At 37.7% G+C, this 7500-nt stretch overlaps 1 protein-coding gene and 1 long non-coding RNA gene across 3 annotated transcripts in view; both read left to right on the plus strand.

Annotated features, from left to right (window-relative positions):
* Positions 1-7500, plus strand: part of LOC127662263 (formin-1-like) — a gene marked incomplete at its 5' end in the record, with an annotated part of 91079 nt that overhangs the window by 23712 nt on the left and 59867 nt on the right. The window lies entirely within an intron of this gene.
* Positions 2806-3781, plus strand: LOC127662382 (uncharacterized). Of its 2 annotated transcripts, none has more exons than XR_007972880.1 (3): positions 2806-2950; positions 3318-3440; positions 3687-3781. It is a non-coding gene; the product is annotated as an uncharacterized LOC127662382 (long non-coding RNA). The 2 variants fall into 2 exon arrangements; XR_007972881.1 differs by having other exon boundaries at positions 3318-3502; positions 3749-3779.

Below are 7500 nucleotides of genomic sequence, written 5' to 3' on the forward strand. Positions count from 1 at the left end.
TACATGGCCATAGAGGAATGTGTGTGTGTGTGTGAGAGTGAATGTGTGTGTGTGTGTGTGTGTGTGTGTGTGTGTGTGTGTGTGTGAGAGTGAATGAGTGTGTGTGTGTGTGAGAGTGAATGAGTGTGTGTGTGTGTGTGTGAGAGTGAATGAGTGTGTGTGTGTGTGAGAGTGAATGAGTGTGTGTGTGTGTGTGTGAGAGTGAATGAGTGTGTGTGTGTGTGTGTGTGAGAGTGAATGAGTGTGTGTGTGTGTGTGTGTGTGTGTGTGTGAGAGTGAATGAGTGTGTGTGTGTGTGAGAGTGAATGAGTGTGTGTGTGTGTGTGAGAGTGAATGAGTGTGTGTGTGTGTGTGTGTGTGTGTGAGAGTGAATGAGTGTGTGTGTGTGTGTGTGTGAGAGTGAATGAGTGTGTGTGTGTGTGTGTGTGAGAGTGAATGAGTGTGTGTGTGTGTGTGTGCATGAGCCGATTTGAACAAGCCATTGAAGGAGGAAGAGAGAGAGAGAATCGCTCATTGCACTCTCTCACTGTAATCTCGTATGTTATCCATATTTTAATTATTTATTTAGACCTATTTCAGAGTCACTTTACTCACATGACTTGTTCAGAAATTGTTGAAAAAGAATATATTATATTTATATAGACAGTTCTTGTCTTGCACATTTAGAACGATCATTAATGTCAATTGCTTTCAAAGCAATTCAGTTTTCAAAGCAATTCAGTGGCTTTCCAATGACATGAAATGTTCCTTTGTCTCTGACAAGCTGAAAGATCATTTTAAGTGGCACTTAATGGACTTCAGAGCTTCAAAGCTCTCGCTCATTTATGAATGTTTTACGGACTTACCTTGATAACGTGCTGTTAATGAAGGATGACACCAAACCCCCGTGATCGTGTTGAGGGTCGAGAGAAGCTGGAAAATGATCATGAAAAGGTCAAAAATAAAACAAACTTTGGCCAACATTATGTGCAGCTCTTCCTGTCCTCACTGAGGTCTGGTGAGTCTCGTCTCGATGCCTCTCGTCCGGTGCAGTATGTAAACATCACACAGCCGGATGAATCATTAATATGCAATATGAACAGTAATAATGCTTCTTAAACAATCTGACAGTTTAATAGTTTGTGACTCAGAGCTTCAGGGGTGACTTAAATCCTTTAATGACTTGTGTTTATTGGGCGTCTATTTTGGGAACCGCTTGAGGCGCGACTGTACGGACAGGATGTGACAATCGGGTGGATTTAGTTATATGAATGTTTCCTTTGGTGTCTTATTGTTATAGGGGTGTTAAACGCATCGATGCATCAATCTCTCAAAGAAATGTCCAAACACTTTCTGTGTCATCAGTCAAAACCGTTTGCATCCGTCTACACTCCCTGTGACAGTGCAGTACCCGAGTAAAGAACACTTACTCGCCGGTTAGCCGCTATGCCGTAGCTTGGTCCTCGGCCACTCCTCTACCCACTAACAGACGACAGCCGCCTCCCCGGGCGGATCGGAGGCAGTCCTCCAGCCCCTGGCGGACGGAACGCCCCGCTGCGTTCTCGGGGAACAGAAGGGGTCTCCCCCGCCCATGGCAGCGGTTCTCACGCTCCAGGCGGTCGTCAGTAAGCCCCTCCCCGCTCGCGGTGGCGGTCTCAGACCCCGCCGCGTTTCAGCGGCTGGTAGGCGACTCCTCCGCCCCTAGCAACGGCCCTGACCACTCCAGGTGGTCGGGTAGGATCCCCTTCTCCCCTCGCGGTCGGCATCCGTTCCTCCGCTTCCAGGCGTCCGCGGCTGCTCCGTTGGGGTGGATGGTAGCGGCGAGAACTCTACTACGGCGTATCCCTCCTCCTACCCGTGTCTTCGGCACCGGTGTAAAGCAGGTTAAGGGAAAGGAGGCGGCGAGAACCGGCTTGATGATATAAATAATATTTTTAATAAAGAACTAAAACAAAAAGACACAAACACACACACATATGTCGGACATCTGCCTGTAAACACTCTCTCTCTCTCTCTCTCTCTCTCTCTCGCACCACCATCCGCAGTCGGCCTTTATCCCTCTCGGAGGCTTGATTAGCCTGATAAGGGACCAGGTGCATCAAATCAAGACTCCGCCCTCCGCCCTGTCACAATTATGTTAATATTGCTTTGCCAAATTATGAAAAAGAACCAAATGTTTTATCGTAGCTGTGCAGACGACACCCAGATCTATCTTGCCCCATCACCAAATGACGACAGCCCCATTGACTCTCTGCGCCAGTGCATGGACGAAATTACCAGCTGGATGTGCCTAAACGTCCTTCCGTTAAACAATGACATCATTCAGGTCAATGTATTTGGCAGCAAAGTCGATATTCCCAAGGTGAACACCGGCCACGATTCTGACATTCACGGCAAATTTTGGGGATCCTAAAGGACATCCGTCATCGCAATCGGCAATCTGAGAATGTTCGGCGTGACGTATTTGCAGATGGCCGATTAAAAGCCTTTGCGATGATCTTCAGCCTCCGACGAAGTTTGGGCAGAGATATTCCACCCCTCTCTCACCCCCGAAAGAAACCTGTCCCACGTCTGCACCACCATAGCAACATTTGTGCCAGTTATCACTTTATTATAGGCTTATTTGACAACATCCATCTTCCGTGTAAATGTGAGCGTATGCTCGTGATGGAGTGGGATTGGAGCAACGGAAATACTGATGTTCTGACTTCCAGAGGGAGAGAAAGTTACTGGCTTGATCCCCACAGTCACCATCATTGTGTCCTTGAGTAAGACACTTAACTCCAGGTTGCTCCGGGGGGATTGTGCCTGTAATAAGTGCTCTGTATAATACATTGGTACTCAGAAGGTTGCTGGTTTGATCCCCACAGTCACCACCATTGTGTCCTTGAGTAAGACACTTAACTCCAGGTTGCTCCGGGGGGATTGTCCCTGTAATAAGTGCTCTGTATAATACATTGGTACTCAGAAGGTTGCTGGTTTGATCCCCACAGTCACCACCATTGTGTCCTTGAGTAAGACACTTAACTCCAGGTTGCTCCGGGGATTGTCCCTGTAATAAGTGCTCTGTATAATACATTGGTACTCAGAAGGTTGCTGGTTTGATCCCCACAGTCACCACCATTGTGTCCTTGAGTAAGACACTTAACTCCAGGTTGCTCCGGGGGGATTGTCCCTGTAATAAGTGCTCTGTATAATACATTGGTACTCAGAAGGTTGCTGGTTTAATCCCCACAGTCACCACCATTGTGTCCTTGAGTAAGACACTTAACTCCAGGTTGCTCCGGGGGGATTGTCCCTGTAATAAGTGCTCTGTATAATACATTGGTTCTCAGAAGGTTGCTGGTTTAATCCCCACAGTCACCACCATTGTGTCCTTGAGTAAGACACTTAACTCCAGGTTGCTCCGGGGGGATTGTCCCTGTAATAAGTGCTCTGTATAATACATTGGTACTCAGAAGGTTGCTGGTTTAATCCCCACAGTCACCACCATTGTGTCCTTGAGTAAGACACTTAACTCCAGGTTGCTCTGGGGGGATTGTCCCTGTAATAAGTGCACTGTATAATACATTGGTACTCAGAAGGTTGCTGGTTTAATCCCCACAGTCACCACCATTGTGTCCTTGAGTAAGACACTTAACTCCAGGTTGCTCTGGGGGGATTGTCCCTGTAATAAGTGCACTGTATAATACATTGGTACTCAGAAGGTTGCTGGTTTGATCCCCACAGTCACCACCATTGTGTCCTTGAGTAAGACACTTAACTCCAGGTTGCTCCGGGGGGATTGTCCCTGTAATAAGTGCACTGTAAGTCGCTTTGGATAAAAGCCTCTGTCAAATGCATAAATGTAAATGTAAATATCGTACAGTCTGACAAGCAACAGTTGTAAAGGACGATTATAAATCCTACAGTGATTATTGAAACGGACTCCTCACCGGCCTTCCCAAAAAGCCCTTTAGACACCTGCAGCTCGTCCAGAATGCTGCTGCCAGGATTCTCACCCAATCCAAAACATCTGAGCATATTACTCCAGTCCTCAGGTCTTTACACTGGCTTCCAGTTACATGTAGAATTGATTTTAAGGTGCTATTACTATAAATCAGTCAATGGCCTAAGACCTAAAAAGACCTCTCAGATCATTAGGATCATAACCGTGCGTTCACACCAGAAGCGGCGAGAGCGTCAAAATTGGCTCTGGCTGCCCTACCTTCAACGCTCGAGGACGCTCGTGGACGCTCTGACGTAGTTGAAATAGGCGACAATGTTTGTTCAGAACGCTTTGTTTTGTATATATACATATATTAGCTCTGTGTATATATACATATATTAGCTCTGTGTATATACATATATTAGCTCTGTGTATATACATATATTAGCTCTGTGCATATATACATATATTAGCTCTGTGTATATACATATATTAGCTCTGTGTATATACATATATTAGCTCTGTGTATATATACATATATTAGCTCTGTGCATATATACATATATTAGCTCTGTGTATATACATATATTAGCTCTGTGTATATATACATATATTAGCTCTGTGTATATATACATATATTAGCTCTGTGTATATACATATATTAGCTCTGTGCATATATACATATATTAGCTCTGTGTATATACATATATTAGCTCTGTGTATATACATATATTAGCTCTGTGTATATATACATATATTAGCTCTGTGTATATACATATATTAGCTCTGTGCATATATACATATATTAGCTCTGTGTATATACATATATTAGCTCTGTGTATATACATATATTAGCTCTGTGTATATATATACATATATTAGCTCTGTGCATATATACATATATTAGCTCTGTGTATATACATATATTAGCTCTGTGTATATATACATATATTAGCTCTGTGCATATATACATATATTAGCTCTGTGTATATACATATATTAGCTATATACATATATTAGCTCTGTGTATATACATATATTAGCTCTGTGTATATATACATATATTAGCTCTGTGTATATACATATATTAGCTCTGTGCATATACATATATTAGCTCTGTGCATATACATATATTAGCTCTGTGTATATACATATATTAGCTCTGTGTATATACATATATTAGCTCTGTGTATATATACATATATTAGCTCTGTGTATATACATATATTAGCTCTGTGCATATATACATATATTAGCTCTGTGTATATACATATATTAGCTCTGTGTATATATATATACATATATTAGCTCTGTGCATATATACATATATTAGCTCTGTGTATATACATATATTAGCTCTGTGTATATATACATATATTAGCTCTGTGCATATATACATATATTAGCTCTGTGTATATACATATATTAGCTCTGTGTATATACATATATTAGCTCTGTGTATATATACATATATTAGCTCTGTGCATATATACATATATTAGCTCTGTGCATATATACATATATTAGCTCTGTGCATATATATATACATATATTAGCTCTGTGTATATATACATATATTAGCTCTGTGCATATATACATATATTAGCTCTGTGCATATATACATATATTAGCTCTGTGTATATACATATATTAGCTCTGTGTATATATACATATATTAGCTCTGTGTATATATACATATATTAGCTCTGTGTATATACATATATTAGCTCTGTGTATATATACATATATTAGCTCTGTGTATATATACATATATTAGCTCTGTGCATATATACATATATTAGCTCTGTGTATATATACATATATTAGCTCTGTGCATATATACATATATTAGCTCTGTGCATATATACATATATTAGCTCTGTGTATATACATATATTAGCTCTGTGTATATATACATATATTAGCTCTGTGTATATATACATATATTAGCTCTGTGTATATACATATATTAGCTCTGTGTATATATACATATATTAGCTCTGTGTATATATACATATATTAGCTCTGTGCATATATACATATATTAGCTCTGTGTATATATACATATATTAGCTCTGTGCATATATACATATATTAGCTCTGTGTATATACATATATTAGCTCTGTGTATATATACATATATTAGCTCTGTGTATATATACATATATTAGCTCTGTGTATATACATATATTAGCTCTGTGTATATACATATATTAGCTCTGTGTATATATATACATATATTAGCTCTGTGCATATATACATATATTAGCTCTGTGTATATATATACATATATTAGCTCCGTGCATATATACATATATTAGCTCTGTGTATATATACATATTAGCTTGTATATATACATATAGCTCTGTGTATATATATACATATATTAGCTCTGTGTATATATATACATATATTAGCTCTGTGCATATATACATATATTAGCTCTGTGTATATATATACATATATTAGCTCGTGCATATATACATATATTAGCTCTGTGTATATATACATATATTAGCTCTGTGTATATATACATATATTAGCTCTGTGTATATACATATATTAGCTCTGTGTATATATATACATATATTAGCTCTGTGCATATATACATATATTAGCTCTGTGCATATATACATATATTAGCTCTGTGTATATATATACATATATTAGCTCCGTGCATATATACATATATTAGCTCTGTGTATATATATACATATATTAGCTCTGTGCATATATACATATATTAGCTCTGTGTATATATATACATATATTAGCTCCGTGCATATATACATATATTAGCTCTGTGTATATATACATATATTAGCTCTGTGTATATATACATATATTAGCTCTGTGTATATATATACATATATTAGCTCGTGCATATATACATATATTAGCTCTGTGTATATATATACATATATTAGCTCTGTGCATATATACATATATTAGCTCTGTGTATATATATACATATATTAGCTCCGTGCATATATACATATATTAGCTCTGTGTATATATACATATATTAGCTCTGTGTATATATACATATATTAGCTCTGTGTATATATATACATATATTAGCTCCGTGCATATATACATATATTAGCTCTGTGTATATATACATATATTAGCTCTGTGTATATACATATATTAGCTCTGTGCATATATACATATATTAGCTCTGTATATATATACATATATTAGCTCTGTGCATATATACATATATTAGCTCTGTATATATATACATATATTAGCTCTGTGCATATATACATATATTAGCTCTGTGTATATATACATATATTAGCTCTGTGCATATATACATATATTAGCTCTGTATATATATACATATATTAGCTCTGTGCATATATACATATATTAGCTCTGTATATATATACATATATTAGCTCTGTGCATATATACATATATTAGCTCTGTGTATATATACATATATTAGCTCTGTGTATATATACATATATTAGCTCTGTGTATATATATACATATATTAGCTCGTGCATATATACATATATTAGCTCTGTGTATATATACATATATTAGCTCTGTGTATATATACATATATTAGCTCTGTGTATATA

Source organism: Xyrauchen texanus, chromosome 22 (assembly GCF_025860055.1).
Source record: "Xyrauchen texanus isolate HMW12.3.18 chromosome 22, RBS_HiC_50CHRs, whole genome shotgun sequence".
NCBI classification, from domain to species: domain Eukaryota; kingdom Metazoa; phylum Chordata; class Actinopteri; order Cypriniformes; family Catostomidae; genus Xyrauchen; species Xyrauchen texanus.